This window comes from Pteropus vampyrus, unplaced genomic scaffold (genome assembly GCF_000151845.1).
Source record: "Pteropus vampyrus isolate Shadow unplaced genomic scaffold, Pvam_2.0 Scaffold20, whole genome shotgun sequence".
Classification (NCBI taxonomy): domain Eukaryota; kingdom Metazoa; phylum Chordata; class Mammalia; order Chiroptera; family Pteropodidae; genus Pteropus; species Pteropus vampyrus.
In genome coordinates, this window is record NW_011888801.1 from 15,179,346 (window position 1) to 15,195,256 (window position 15,911).

At 36.7% G+C, this 15,911-nt stretch overlaps 1 protein-coding gene and 1 pseudogene across 4 annotated transcripts in view; one reads left to right on the top strand and one right to left on the bottom strand.

Moving 5' to 3' along the window:
• MSMB (microseminoprotein beta) overlaps positions 1-15,911 on the bottom strand; it is a 72,839-nt gene that overhangs the window by 31,323 nt on the left and 25,605 nt on the right. The gene's annotated exons all lie outside the window — the stretch shown is intronic.
• LOC111736588 lies at positions 6,475-6,593 on the top strand (annotated as a pseudogene).

The following is a 15,911-nucleotide window of genomic DNA, read 5'->3' on the forward strand; positions in this document are numbered from 1 at the left end:
TATATCTCCACATTTTTTTCATTCATCCACTGATAGACACTTAGGTTGTTTCCATATCTTGGCTATTGTAAATAATGCTTCAATGAACAGAGGGAGGCATATATCTTTATGAATTACTGTTTTCATTTTCTTCAGATAAATACCCAGAAGTAGGATTACTGGATAACCAATAGTTCTATTTTTAAGTTTTTGAAGAACCTCCATAATGCTTTCCATAGTGGCTGCACCAATTTATGTTCCCATCAACAGTGCACAAGGGTTCCCATTTCTCTATATGTTCACTAACAGTAACACTCGTTTCTTGTCTTTTTGTTAATAGCCAATCTAACAGGTGTGAGGTGATACTGCAGGTTTGATTTGCATTTCACTGATGATTAGTGATGTTGAGCATCTTTTCATGTACCTGTTGGCCATCTGTATATATGAGAATCAGATATAGCCTTTTTAAAATCAGATTATTTGTTTATTTGATTGTTTGCTCTTGAGATGTATGAGTTCTTTCTATATTTGGATATTAACCCCTTATCATATATATGATTTGCGAATATTTTCTCCCATTCTGTAGTTTGCCTTTTCATTTTGTTGATGGTTTCCTTTATTGTGCATATGCTTTTTGTTTGATGTAGTCTCACTTACTTATTTTTGCCTTTGTCAAATCCAAAAATCACTGCCAAGACTAATGTCAAGGGGCTTACCATTTATATGTTCTTCTAGTTTTATAATTTCAGGTCTTACATTCAAGTGTTTAATCCATTTTGAGTTAATTTTTGCATGTTGTATAAGAAATAGTCCAACTTCTTTGACTTTTTAAGATGTCAAATTATATTATTAGATTCCCTTTCATCAGACGACTGCAGTGTGCTTGAAAAAAGACATGTTATTGGCATATTGTTACTTTAATGTGGTCTGGATTCTGTTTCCTAATATTAAGATATTCACTTTAATATTCTTAAATGTTGCCTTCTGGTGTGTTGTTATTGCTTTTGTCATTTCCGTGCTATATTTCTGTTTGGCATAGTCTTCCAAGGGTTGAGGTCCTGGTTGCTCTGCTTCAGGGTGAAGACATGGGGAATGTTGTGATTAGGAGGGCCCCAGCCTAGACAAGAAAGAGCTGGGATAGGTTTGCATTGAAATAAAGCTATAATGAAGAGCAACCAAGCAGAAGGTACAGGTCATCTGCATATGTTTAAAAACTATAGAGATGATTGGGGGGAAAAACATCAAGCTTAATGGTAAAACAATGAAAGAATATCCACTTAAATCAGGAACAATACAAGAATGCTCATACTCACCACTATGAACATGCCCTGGAAGTATATATACTAAGAAAAGATATATAATATTGGAGGCGGAAAAAGGTGGTAAAGAGTATCATTATTTGCAGAAAACACCTTTGTTTGCCTGGAAATTCGTGAGAACCAACAACAAGTAAACAATTATAAACAATACAACAATTCATCAAGAATGAAATGGTAGATTAAGAATCTCCAAAACTCCATTCCTTCATAAAAGCAATGATAACTCTGGCAAAAATGGTCACAGTCAACTTTTTCACAACTCTGAAAATGAACCAAAGGCTTGCAACAATCCAATAAACAACGTGTTCAAGAAAAATGGCTGTATCTTAGTAAGATCAAGGAGCTTTGAGGCATTATAACTTACTCTATTCTAATCTCCTTTCTCCTGGCTCTGCAATAGCCTTGAAAACCAATAGCTTCACTAACATGGTAGCTGTGGACCCAGCAGCTTAGCAGACACTAGAGAAAAGTACAGATTTGGAGCTCCTGAAAGTGCCCCGTTCTCAGAGAATTATATAATTTGACCTGTTTGGAGGCTCCTGAAAACTTACATAGGGCTCATCTTTATTTTTCTCACTCAGAGCTTATTCACTGTGAAAAAGTCTTCCTGGGGTATTGCATAAAAAATTAGTAATGACTGTTTAATATTGCAGTTACCTGAAATAGGGATAATAGCTGTGGCAAAGAAGAAGCTGACCAAAAACTTAAAAGGAGGAATTTCGGAATGAAATGTTCATAGAGGATTTTGAAAAGCTCCAACATATTCCTGGGTAGCTAGAGGCCATGTGCATGTGCAAGGTAGTGCCCAGGAAATGCCTGAGAAAGTCCTACTCTCTCACTCTTGGTTAATGTTGAGGCTCTGTGTAAATAGGAAGTGAAGGCTAAGGCTGAGTTATAAACTGACAGAGCATTTAAGGTGTGCCATAACATAGACCAAGGCCTATTGGCAAAGGCTGGGAGACTTATTGGTTCCACGCATTTAAGGAATCTCTGTGCAATCATTGGCTGACCACTAAACTAAGTGAGGAAAAACTTCAGTGACCACACATGACAAAGAAAACAGACTTTACAGAAGTAGTACAGGAAAGTCACTAAACAAATAACATCTACGAGAAACATTAATTAAAATAAATCCTGGGTGGTAAATATCTGATTCACAGAACTGCCCAATTATGTTATTTAAGTGTCTAGTTCTCAGTAAGAAATGATGAGATATGTAAGGAAATGGGATAGTATGCTGCATACATAGGAAAAAAGAGAAGTCAGTAGAAACTATCCCCAAAGAAGCTGAGACATTAGATTTATTAGAGAAAGACTTTAAAAGAGCTATTATAAACATAGTCAAGAAACTCAAAGGTGATCCTAAAAATGTATAAAGAGCTAAAAAAAAAAAACAGAGAACAATGTCTCACCAAATATAGAATATCACTAAAGATAATGAAATATTAATATAATATTAATATAAACCTAAATAGAAATTCTGAAGTATTCAGAAATTCTGAAATATTCACTAGGAAGACTTAATATCACATATGAGCTGACAGAAAACAGAATCAGTGAAGTTGAAGATAAATAAATTGAAATTATCTAGTTTGAGGAACAGAAAGAAAAAAGACTGAAAAAAAATGAATGGAGCCTAGAGAACTATGTAACACTACCAAGAATACCAACATATGCATACTGAGAGTCCAAGAAGGAAAGGAGAGAGAGGGAAACAGAAACAATGGTTAAAGAAATAATACCCGAAAATATCCCAAATTTAACAAAAAAACATTAATTTAAACATCCAAGCTCAGGGAATTCCAAATAAAATAACTTCAATAAGACACACATGTAGCCATATTATAACCAAACTGTTGAAAAGCAAAGACAAAGAAAGAATCTTGAAAGCAGCAAGAGACAAGTGATGAAGTGATTCATCTTACTGAAGGATAGTATTAAAAGTTGAGAATTCTGGTTTCTGATTCAATATATAAAGAGCTTAAAAGTCATCACTCTTGTCCCCACAAGAAAAAAGCCAAATGAACTAAAAATCAACAACTGTTATATTCATCATGAAATGAGGTCACAGAACACACTATTGCTTCAAAAACTGAAGAGACAGACAACATACAGAGACTCGCAACTAACTGGGAGCAACAGCAGTAGCAGCAGCCCTCAGCTGGAGCCAATATGGACAGAAACACTTTAAACAATAATTGATAAATTGATGAAGGCTCAGTGTAGACCAGCCGGAGAGTTAAAAACTCCAAGGGGACCCAGTCTTGGGGGAGCCCCCACACTTTTGAAGAGTTTTATCCCCAGAAGCCCCACCAAATTCTCAATGTGAAAATTAGAGAAAAAAATCCCCTCTCCTTATGGAAGAGGGAGAGAAAAGGTAACTATTTTCAAATAAGCCCAGGACTCTGTTTTCTTTAATAAGGCATGCTCTTAAGGAAAACTATTTTACCAGAGCCTAACCATCTAGAGAGGAAATGTCCAACTCAGGCTCACTGAAAGACTGAAACCTAATCATAAGATTACGAATGCTTCCCTTCCTCCCATACTTTTTACCACCACATCAGTAGGGATCTTATATAATAACAGAGGTGACAGCTGAAAGAATTGCATGCCTCAGACCCTATTAAGAAGCCTTTAGGAAAACTTGAAGACAACAGAAAATACGAGCATAAATAATATAAGAAAGAAGCATGAGAACAACACGAATTGATTAAATATTAAAAGAAGTTATATTCAAAGCCTGCTACAAGCTGCTAGACACAGGAACCTGGCTGATCAGCATACAGCCAGACCATGGGGGACCTACAGGAAGATTCCTGCTGAGATTATTTACAACTACTTCCCTGTGCCTTTAACACAGAATACACATACCCTGAAAGGAAAGCATATAAACCCAATTCCTCAAATACTTGGGATCTTATTCTCTTTGAGAGGAGACCACATCTCTGTCTGCGGAATGTTATTCCTTCTCTAATAAACTTTCCTTTTGTCTCTAACTCTGATTTGCGCCTGAATTCTTTCCTGCATGGAGTCAAGGGCCCTCTCTTGGCCAGCGTGGGGCTGGAGTTCCAACTTGGAGGAATTTGCCCTGTCCTGCACCGCAAGGACAGTGAAGGAAATTTTAGCTTCTGACACCTATAGCTACAGCAAACAGTAAACATAGCTTCACTCCTAGCCAGATAAACATTAAATCTCATGCTAAAGCCTTACCTACCCTGGTTCCTTTTATTAGTATGTCATGTTTTCAACAAAAAATTACAAGGCATGTTAAAGCAAAAAACACAGTCTGAAGAAACAAAGCAAGCATCAGAACCAGCCCCATATATGGCAGAGATTTTGGAATTATCAGACTGGAATCTAAAATAACAATGACAAATATGCTATGGGCTCTAATGGAAAAAATAGACAACATGGAAGAACAGATGAATAATATAAACATGGAGATGGAAGTTCTAAAAAAGAATAAAAAAATATGAGAAATCAAAAATACAAATGGAAATGAAGAATGCCTTTAATGGGCTCATTAATAGCCTGGACGAAGATAAGGAAAGAATCTCTGAGCTTCAAGATATGTCAATATAAACCTCCAAAATTAATATGCAAAAAGAAAATGTAACACAAAATGGAACAGAATTCTCAAAAACTGTGAGACAACTGCAAAAAGAATAACATATGCTTAATAAGGCTACCAGAAGGAGAAGAAAGAAATGAACAAAGGATATATTTGAAATAACAATGGTTAATAATTTACCAAAATTAATAGCACATATCAAACCAAGGGTCTGAGAATCTCAGAGAACACCAAGTATGATAAACATCAAAACATCTACAGCTAGGCATATTATATTCGAATTTCAGAAAATCTAAGACAAAGAGAAAATCTTGAAAAAGCTGGGAGGTGGGTCGTCTTACCTATAAAGGAAAAGGATAAGAATTACATTGGACTTCTCTTCAGAAACCAGAACAGCAAGAAAAGAGTGAAGAGAAATATTTAAAATGTTAAAACAAACAAACAAACAAAGAACCTGGAATTCTGCAGCCAGTGAAAATATCCTTCAAAATTAAAGGGCAGATGAAGACTTTCTCAAACAAACAACAATTGAGAGAATTTATTACCAGTAGACCTGCCTTTTAAGAAATGTTAGTTCTTCAGAGAGAAGGAAAATACTATAGGTTAGAAACTTGAATCTAACCAAAGAAAGAAAAGTAGAATAAAATCCTGTATTTTTCCTATTCTTAATTGATCTAACAGATAATAATTTGTTCAAAATAATAATGGCAATCATGTGTTCTATGGTTATAGCTTATAGAGAAGAGAAACGAATGATACGATATTATAAGGGGTAGGAAGGAGATTGTGGGAAATACTTTGCTATAAGGCACTTGTGCTCCCCATGAAGCAGTATAACATTTGGAAAGGGACTTGGATTAGTTGTAAACGTATATTGAAAACTCTAGGACAACACTAAAAAACATTAGAATTGGTAAACAAGTTTATCTTGCATTATTCATTATCTATATACAGTAGCAATGAACAAATTGAAAATAAAATTACGATAGCATCAAAAAGAATAAAGTACTTAGGATAAATTATCAAAAAGTGTAAAACAGCTGTAAAAATTCAATAACTCAAAAAAAAGCAAATTACTTGAACAGACATTTCAAAGAAGACATGAAAATGGTCAATAAACACATGAAAAGATGATCAATGTCAGTAGTCATTAAAGAAATGCAAATCAGAATCACAAAAGATACCACTTCTCACCCACTCAGATGGCTAAATCAAAATTGTGGAGAATAATAAGTGTTGGTAAAAAAATTTGGAGAAATTAGAACCTTCATACATTGCTAATAGAAACGTAAAATGGTACAGCCTCTTTGGAAAACCGTTTAGCAGTTCCTCAAAATGTTAAATATAAAGTTATGTGACCCAGCAATTTCACTCCTAGTTATATATGCAAAAAAATTGAAAATAGGTACTCAAACACTTTTACACAAATGTTCATAGCGGCGTTATTCGCAATGGTTCTAGGTACTTTCTCTGTGAGCATCTTTGTTGTAGACATCTTTGCCACAAGCATTTTTGTGGCATAACTAATTGGCTATAAGGCAATTCTGTTGTAAAAAAAAGATAAAATTGTGAAAATAAATGAGGAACATTAAAAAGAACATAACAGTCTACGGCCATGCCACCCTGAACAAGCCCGATCTCATCTGATCTCGGAAGGTAAGCAGGGTCGGGCTTGGTCAGAACTTGGATGGGAGACCACTTAGGAAGACCAGGTGCTGTAGGCCTAAAAAATAAGGGATTGTATACTGACAAGGTCTTTGCAATCTGTGAGATCAACCAAGAGTTGCCTCACTTAAAAAAATAAATAAAAAGAACAAGAGGACCTTATTGCGAAATACAAAATATTTAAGTACATTTAAAATGTGTATAGACTTATGGTTATTCTGCACAGATAACTGATTTTATTTTGTGAATTGTATGCACTTGTCTTCATTCTATGGAAATGGTGGGTTTAGCTCTGTACCCTAAAGAGGGCCCTTGGCCTCTCTTTCTCCTCTCCTTGTAGTGTGTTTAAAAATAGGAAACCAACTCTTGAAGCAAACCACTGGTAGAAATGCCCACTAGTTTAAGACTACCATCACCACATCTACTTGTCACTGTATAGACCATTAGAGGACTAGCTGAGATTTATCTATAATATAAAAATGAGAGTAACTGTGAGAATTTCATCAATGGAGAAATGAAACCAAATTGACAACTAGCTTAAATACATTAGTCTGCTGAACATGGTTGATTTGTCAACAGAGAAATGAAACCGAAAAAACACCCCTAATTGTAAGCCAGTTATTTTATCTTTTTCATGGCAGTTGATTGATTTATCAATGAAGAAATGCAATAAACCAACCAACCAACCAACCACATGAACAAACAAAAAACTGTCAACCAGTTATTTTATCTTTCATTCAGAAAAATTGCCTTACAGCTAGTTAGTTATGCAGTGAAAATGCAGCAAAAAGTGATGGCAAAAGTACCGGACACAATTTATAATAGCTAAAATGTAGAAACAACCCAATGTCCATCAACTGTTGAATGGATAAAAAATGACGTGGGATATCCATTAAATTAAATACAATTAGTCATAAAAAGGAATGAAGTACTGATCAATATAACAAGACTTAAGCTTTGAAACATTGTATTAAATGAAAGAAGGCAATAACAAAAGGCCATGTGTGTATAATTTCATCTATATGAAATATTTAGAGTAAGGAAATTCATAGAGAGAAAGTAGATTAGTGGTTGCTAGGAGATGGGAGAATGGAAAACTGAGGAGTTATAGCTAAAGGGTATGGTGTTGTTTTTGAGGTCTTGAAAAGTTTCAAAATTGATCGTGGTGATACTTGGACAACTCTGTGACTATACTAAAAACCAGTAAATTGTACAGTTTAAGATGGTGCATTTCGTGATATTTGAATTATCCCAATAAAGTTTTTTAAATTAAGAATTCGTTCTACCAAGGAATAAATAGATAACTTGGGTAAATGGAAAGGTATATTCTGCTCTTGAATGGGAACATTCAAAATCATAAAGATGTCAATTCTTCCTAAGTTAATCTATAAATATCTTTTAAAACGCCTACAGTATATTTTTGGTATAGGCAAGCTGATTCTAATGTACATGAGGGAAAATAAAACAAGCAACAGTAGCCCAAATAATTCTAAAAAAGAGCAAGAAGAGACTTACCAGTCATCAAAAGCAAATATAAAATAATTAGACATTTGGAAAAGTGAAGTTGAAATGGAATGCATACTAAATTGAGAAGTAGTCTTGCTCTTTTACTGGCCAAATGGGCCAGATTTTGGGGTCCCTAGATGTTTTAATCACCCAAGAGTAATTTTTTTATATTGAACCATTGAAATATTTGTCTGTTCCATGTGGTTCAACTTAATATTTGGAGAGACCAAATGAGAGAAAAATTAGAGCAGAGAATCTGAGTCGAAGTATTTTGCCAATGGTCAAAGACAAGGAAACCAAGAATCATACTGCATTCAGGGCCTTAAAACTGGCTCCAAACTCATAGATGCAATTAATGAGTGGTAGCTGATGTAATTAAAATGGAACTGGAGCAGGCTAGGCATAAAGTGAGGAAAGCCCAAAGTAACAGCTGCAGAAGACCCTGGGCTATTTGGGGTTTTCCTTGATTGGCCCAGAGGAATAAAACCCAGAGGGATTTTCCCCTCTGGATGGGAATGGTGGTGATGAAGTACCAAGAAGAACGATGGGTATAGCTTGAAGATGCAGGGTCATGGAAGATTACAGTGATCCATGTGGAAAAGTGGAATTATAGCGATTGTGAAATGTAGCTGTCATCAGGAAATTTACAAGATTTCTTTATTTGAAAGCCAAGCGAATCATTACCAGGAATCCTGACATATAAATGTAATGCATGATCCTTGATTGTATACAGAATTAGGGAAAAAAGCTATGAAGAATGTTATTGGGAAAATTGGGCAATTTTGAATAAGGACAATATGCTAAGAAATAGTATTGCATTAATATTAAATGGACTGAGTGTGATAATTATATTATGGTTCTGTAAGAGAATATTCTTGTTTTTGGTATTTTGGGGTTAAGTGACAAGGTATTTGCATCAAATTGCTCCCAAAAAAATAGTCACAAAGCAAATGTGGCAAACTATTAACAACCAGTGAATCTAGATAACATATGTTTGCTATTTTACGAAAATAAAACTTGGGAGGAAAAAAATAATATTAGCATGCATTTGGTCTACTAGATTTCTATTTCTTTGTCATATGGGGAAACACACAAAAAAATAGAAATAGGTACATGATATCACTGATGAATGCTTTTAAAAGTAGATGCTAAAATGGAACTGATGCAAGTAATACTAGACCTCCTAAGTGTCAGAAATCTACTCTCACCTGTGAGGCCTTATATTTGTCATTGTTCCCCAATTCTCTAAAGGCTCACATTAAGGTAGGGAGCATTTATAAGCTGTCTGTTTGGTTCCCTTTTCCCTTGTGCCTTGGGACACTGAAGCCTATTTTTTTATTTAGAGCTTAGTTAAATAACTAAAGCTATGGTTATTCATCCTTCCTATGTAGAATGTAAAGTGAGTACTTGTTTTAGTTATAGTCAATGTCAGGAAAAAGACATGTGGATTGAAATAGCATTTTAAAAAACTCACTTGGAGTTTCTAAACACTTGGAGCCACAAGAAACTGTTAGAAAGCTAACTGGCAAGTGACAGAAACCACAAAAAGACAAGTATTCACAAGACAAAGAAAAAGCTAACAAGAAAACAGCAAAGGTTTCCTTTCTGCCTCTCTTGATAACAGTCCCATCTGCTTATTTATGGGACGTGGGCTGTCAAGATGATAAAAAGAGCGTAAGACTGGGAGAGATATTGAGATATGGATGGACATATTCTTACATGAATCTTCGCAAATGTTTACACCTATGAGCTGCTCCTACTTCGCCATGAAGTTTCACTTGGCCAGTGAAACTTCCCAAGATTTTGTAACCCAGTATTTTGATATTCTCTTTGATATCGAATACCCTAAAGAGGCAATGGCCACTAATAGTAACTATCAGTTAAAGAGGCAATGGCTGCTAACAGTCACTGGTAACAGTAATTAACAGGGTAATAATAGTTATTGAATGGGATTTCTGGACCCAATTTCCAACACCAATAAGCAATTTTTGGACACCAGTAGGGTTCAACTCAATTCTAACACTCTACCTGGAGACGGCATCAAATTTCACAGGTTAAAGGTTCAGTCCTACAAGGCTGACCCCGCCACACACACACGTGCGCGCGCGCGCGCGCGCACACACACACACACACACACACACACACCTCAGACACCAGCCACAAACCTAGGCCCTTACTTGTGCTTCTGACCAACAAGCTGTAGATTGGAGGTTCCAGTGACCCCCTTCTTGAATTCAATTAGTTTGCTAGAACATCTCACAGAACTCAAGAAAAACTGTTTACTCACTAGAGTACCAATTTATTAAAAAGGATATTAGGGAATACAAGTCATCAGCTAGATGAAGAAATATATATGGTGAGGGCCCAAACAAAGAAGATTTTGGGGCCCTGTTCAATGACATAGGAAAGCATTCTGGTTCTCCAACATTGAAGTCACCTCTCCACCCCAACCAAACACCAATGAGCTGCACTCCTGGGTTTTTATGAAGACTTCATTACATAGTCATGATTGACTAAGTCATTGGCCACTAGGGGTTTATTCAACCTTCAACTCTCTTCCTTTTCTCTGGAAATCAGAGAGTGGGGCTGAAAGATCCAATCTTCTAATCGCGTGTTTGGTTCTCTTGTCACAAACCTTCCACTCTTTGGTGGGGTCTCAAAATCACCTCAGTAATATAACAAAAGACACATTTGTCATACTCAACACTTAAGAAGTTCCAAGAGGTTTTAGATCTGTGAACCAGGAACTGTGGATGAAGACTAAATATTTTATAACTCATAATATACAGCTACCCTTAATGGAATGTCTGTAATGTGTCAGGATCTGTACCAGGCATTCACATACATTATCTCATGTCAACTTCACCACAGATATATAAATTAAGCATCACTATCCCCATGTTACAGATGGAGAAACAAATTCTCAAAGAGATTAAGTAGCTCACTTAAGAATTATATAGACAGTGAGGGACCAACTGGAATCTTACCAATGAGCTCTACTATCCAGAAGTGAGAAGTATGACCAGCAATATTGTGCACATTCATTCAATCAGAATCATATTGTGATTACATTAGCATACTGTTTTAGAGGGTAAGAATTGCCTGCCAAATATTTTGGATCTCACTCCTATTTTGTGCAGTGAGTTTAGAGTGAGCAGCACCAGAAAATCACAACTATGTTTTTGTTCCATGCCTTATGCCCCACAGGATACCTGTTCAGCAATGGTTACCAGGAACATTCTCAAATTGGAGTTAGGTTTCCATCAAAGCTGGAGAACAGTTCTTACAGAGGTTGCAGAAATGCCTGCTCTATAGAGTACCATGTTTCCAAGAGAGAGGATGTTCTGAGATATTTCTAGGTGAAATGACTTCTTAATGTTTGTGCAGTTGTGGACAAAAAAGGGGGGCATGTATAAGTTCAGTGATAAAATGTAACCTAACAGGGTAATCTGATCATGAATTCTTAACTGGGCAGGTCATGATGGGTAGTCATGTCTCAGGCATATAACTTCTTTAGTGAAAAGTTTTTAAACAAGCCCTGTCCATTGTTCTTGTGCATCTAGGTTAAAACGCCTTTGAAATGCCTTTTTTTCACACCCTTCAAAAGCTTAGCCACCCTCAAGAGAACACATAATCTTGTTAACTGTCCCATAATCCAATCCTTGCCTTGCTTTCTCCCACCTTCATCTAATCTTTCTTACATTCCCTTCTTAATTCCAAAGTCGTAAAAGAAACTGCAAACTGTTATTCTCTGGAGCATTTGAGATCTTGCTTCTCATCAATGTTATAATTTTGGCTCAAATAAAATCTCATAAAAATTCTCTATAGGTTTGGACATTCTTACGTCAACACAGTTAATGCATTGAAGGGCCAGCCCATGACCACTGAAGAGCACTGGGGCTAAGGACTGAGTCTATAAGCCAAAGACCAGCAGTACCTGCTAACTTAGAATGCCATTACCCAAGTGTCTAGTCTTGGAGAAGTAGAATGCCTGTAAATAAGAAAGTCTTTCTGGGGAAAAGAAAAGTTGTATAAATAAAAAAAAAAAGTTGTATAAAGAAAAGCTGTATAAAGAAAAGTTGAGCTCTGTATAAAGAAAAGAAGAGGAATGTACTGAGTCTTATCAAGGATTGAGTTCCCCAAAAGCAACTACTTAGATGGAATTTGAGGTGAATGATATTTATTAGAGTTTAACACCTGTGAAAAGAAAGGGTGAAAGCAAATGGGGCAGAGGAAGAAAATGAATTGTGATGCAGGCCCTGCAAAGCTTCAACCTACCTGGGGGCACCCTGGAACAACTATTACCTATGAATGTTTACTTCAGACTGGAATGGTCAGACCTTTAGACTCTGCTTCACCTGTTGCTGGATGAAGCTGTACCAGAAAGGAAACAGCCTTGAAAGAACCCAAGATCATCTTGAAAGACCAAGGACCCTGAAAGAGCTGACAGTTTGAGGTCATCTACTAACCACACTACCTGTAACTAGGTGGCAAGTTCTTCCATGATGGAGGTGGAGGAGTGGGAGGAAAGGGGGCGGGGAGTGGTGGGATGTAATGAACACAACAATTTCATGTCTACCACAGGCATCAATCCAGGTTCTTTTGAGCTCCCCAAAGCATTGTTTCCTAGATTAATAACTTTCCTTAAATATTGTAGCAGATGCTATTAATGCCTGTCTCATATGTCATCCCTTCAGCCTATCCTTGAGTTCATTGGTAGCTGTGGACAGTTCTTGTGTAGGCTAGAAGATTCCACTTTTTGCCATTAGGGTCAGTTACCTTTCAATTATAGATACATCTTTTTAAAACACGCATACACACACATCACTTGAAAAAAAATATATTGCCTCTTCAAATGTCAGATTCTGCAAAATTTTGGAGCCAGATTAACACAGTGCTTTGAATTCAAGAAATGAAGTATTATTGAAAGAAACTAAGTCATTAGAAATAGTAATTTGTACTTGAATTTCCCATGAACAAAATTCCATTATCCTGTAGCTATAACATGATTGGATGGTGACATGTAATTGCTGGCATCTTACCAATCTTAACAGCCACTCTATTAGTTTTGGGCTTCTTGGAGTTTCTTATCTGAGTCACAAGTTACCCATGAAATGTACTGGGCAAACAGGATTTGATGAAAGAAGAAGGAAATTCTTTTTATGGATTAAATGTTTATATTTTGGATTTAAATCATGGCATGTCCATATAGGTTCTTTTCTTAGTTAATTACTGAAGGTCATATTATCAATGGAATGTTTTCTTTGTAAAGAAAGACCATTTGGTTGGTTTCCTGTCGGAGGGAAGGTTATCCTGGTACTTGCTCAGGCCTGGAAGTGATCCAAATCCAATTTTGACCTTCTTCGTGCCATGCTTGACATGTTAGGCCAGGATCTTCAACTATAAACTAGGCAAAGCAAAGTGACATATATGATTAATTTCATGTCTTTTCCCATAGAGATTCTAAACAAAACTTAAACAAAGGTCACAATGAAGCTAATCAAATAGAAATGGCAAATCAAAATAAGGAAAGAAGACAGAATTCATGGAAGTGAAAGGGGCATAACTACAATCAGAACTTGGCAGGAGGTTCCTGGTTTCCAAGAAGGAAAGCAGGAAGAAGCTTCTGCTGCTGCCGCTGCTGCAGCCGCCGTCTCATTTAAATCATTTCTTCAATTAGGAAGGAAGGAAGGAAGGAAGGAAGCAAGTTACATAGTTCTCCTCAGAAAGAGAGAAGCAATCCAGATTCTTAATAGAGATACATATCCCTCCTACTAGATTTCTAGAATGTTAAAATAACAAAATTAATTTTTTCTTTTTTAAAATTTATTTATTTTAATTAGTTTCAAGTATCTAGTGCATTGGTTAGACATCTATATCATTCATAAAATGATCTCCCCAATTGCTCCCTCCCTCCCTTGACCTTCCAAAGTATTAATGCTAACTACATTCCCTATGCTATGCTCCCCATCCATGTGACCATCCATCAGCTACTAATTTGTACTTCTTTAACCCTTCGCTCCATTCTCCCAGCCCCCTGAACCCCACCCCCCTCTCTCCGTCACCAAATTGTCCACTATATTTGTGAGTCTGTTTTTGATTAGTTTGTTCTTTTTATTCCTTAGATTCTGCATATAAGTGTTTATAGTGTTTATCTTTCTCTGTCTGACTTAAATACCTTCTAGGTCCATCAAAGCAATATCTTTTTTCCATCCCCTTCCTTTTCATATGTAGGGATCTTGTTTTCTTATCTTTTCAGCCACTCTATCTTTTGGTTGGAACACTTAATTCTTTTCCATTTAAGGTACTTATTGATAGGAATGTAGTTGTTACCATTCTTTATTCCTGTTTTTGATACATGCTTTTTCCTCTTAAAGAAGTCCCTTCAACATTTCCTGTAATACTGGCTTGGTGGTGATAAATTCTTTTAGCTTATTTTTGTCTGGGAAGCTCTTTATCTGTCCTTCAATTCTAAATGATAGTTTTGCTGGATAAATTATTCTTGGTTGTAAATCCTAGGTCTTCATCCTGTCAAATATTTTGTACCAAGCCCTTCTGTCCTGCAGAGTTTCTTTTGAGAAATCGGTCTTATGGACGTTTCCTTATAATTAACTGTTTTTTCTCTTGCTGTTTTTAATATTCTTTCTTTGTATTTAACTTTTGACATTTGAATTATGATGTGTCTTGGTGTAGGCCTCTTTGGATCCCTGATATTTGGAATTCTCTGAGCTTCCTGGGGTTTTATGTCCATTTCCTTTACCAGATTAGGGAAGTTTTCCATCATTATTTCTTCAAATAGCCGTTCGACATCTTGATTTTCTTCAATTACACTGATCAGACGAATATTTGGACCCTTAATAGTGCCTCATATTCTCGTTAAGTTATTTTTAAAGTCTTGGCAACTTATCTCTTGCCATTCTGATTGCGTGTCCTCAGCTTTCCCATCTTCTAGATAAGGCATTTGATCCTCTTCTTTACTCACTTTGTTTATTCTTTTGTTTATTCCATTTAATATACTTCTCATCTCAGATAATGTGTTCTTCATTTCAGACTGGTTCCCTTTTATAATTTCCATTTCCATTTTTATGTTTTTATCTCTTTGTTGAAATTCTCTACACTTCCCAAAAGTTCATTGAACTCTGCATCTGTTAGATTACTTGACTCCATTATATCTGGATCTCTGTTCCGTTCTCTCACATGGCTTCTGCTTCTTTGTCTTCCCATTTTGGCTGTCTTTCCATGTCTGTTTCTGTGTACTAAGCAAAGCTCCTAAGTCTCCTGGTCTCATTAATGTAGATTTGTGAGGTAGGTGTCCAGTGGCACAGTCCTGAGAAGGGTTCAGCTGCAGGCCAAATTTAGCCTAAACCTCTACCCCTCCAGGGCCACCTGTTAAGATTCAGCAAGCAATCCACAGATGCTGTGCTTATAGTTGCCTCAAAAAGCCACCCAGAAACTGAGGCCAGTTGCCTCCAGTGTGTGTCTAGGCGCTGCTCAGCAAGGAGCACCTGACTCCCTGAGGATACACCTGACTGTGGCTTGGGTGGGGCCATGATTTGGGGTAGGTGGGGTTTCAGGGAATCCTCTGGGTGGAGTGACCTCTGTTATCCAGTTTAATGACATGACGGCTATGGCGGTCTGTGTCTGGCACACTGATAGTGGGGTGGGGTCAACAGGGCACAATGAATACCGCTGGCACTTCTGTACCAAGCAAATCTCACCTCAGTCCTCACTTGGACAATGTCTCCCTGTAAGTCCCTGGTGCCCCCTGTGCGCAGCGGAATCAGCACTGGTGCTCAGAGCAAGCAGGTCTGTCACCAATCATGGAGGCGGCCCCTTTAAGAGGCTTCTGCCAATTTAAATCATTTCTTCAA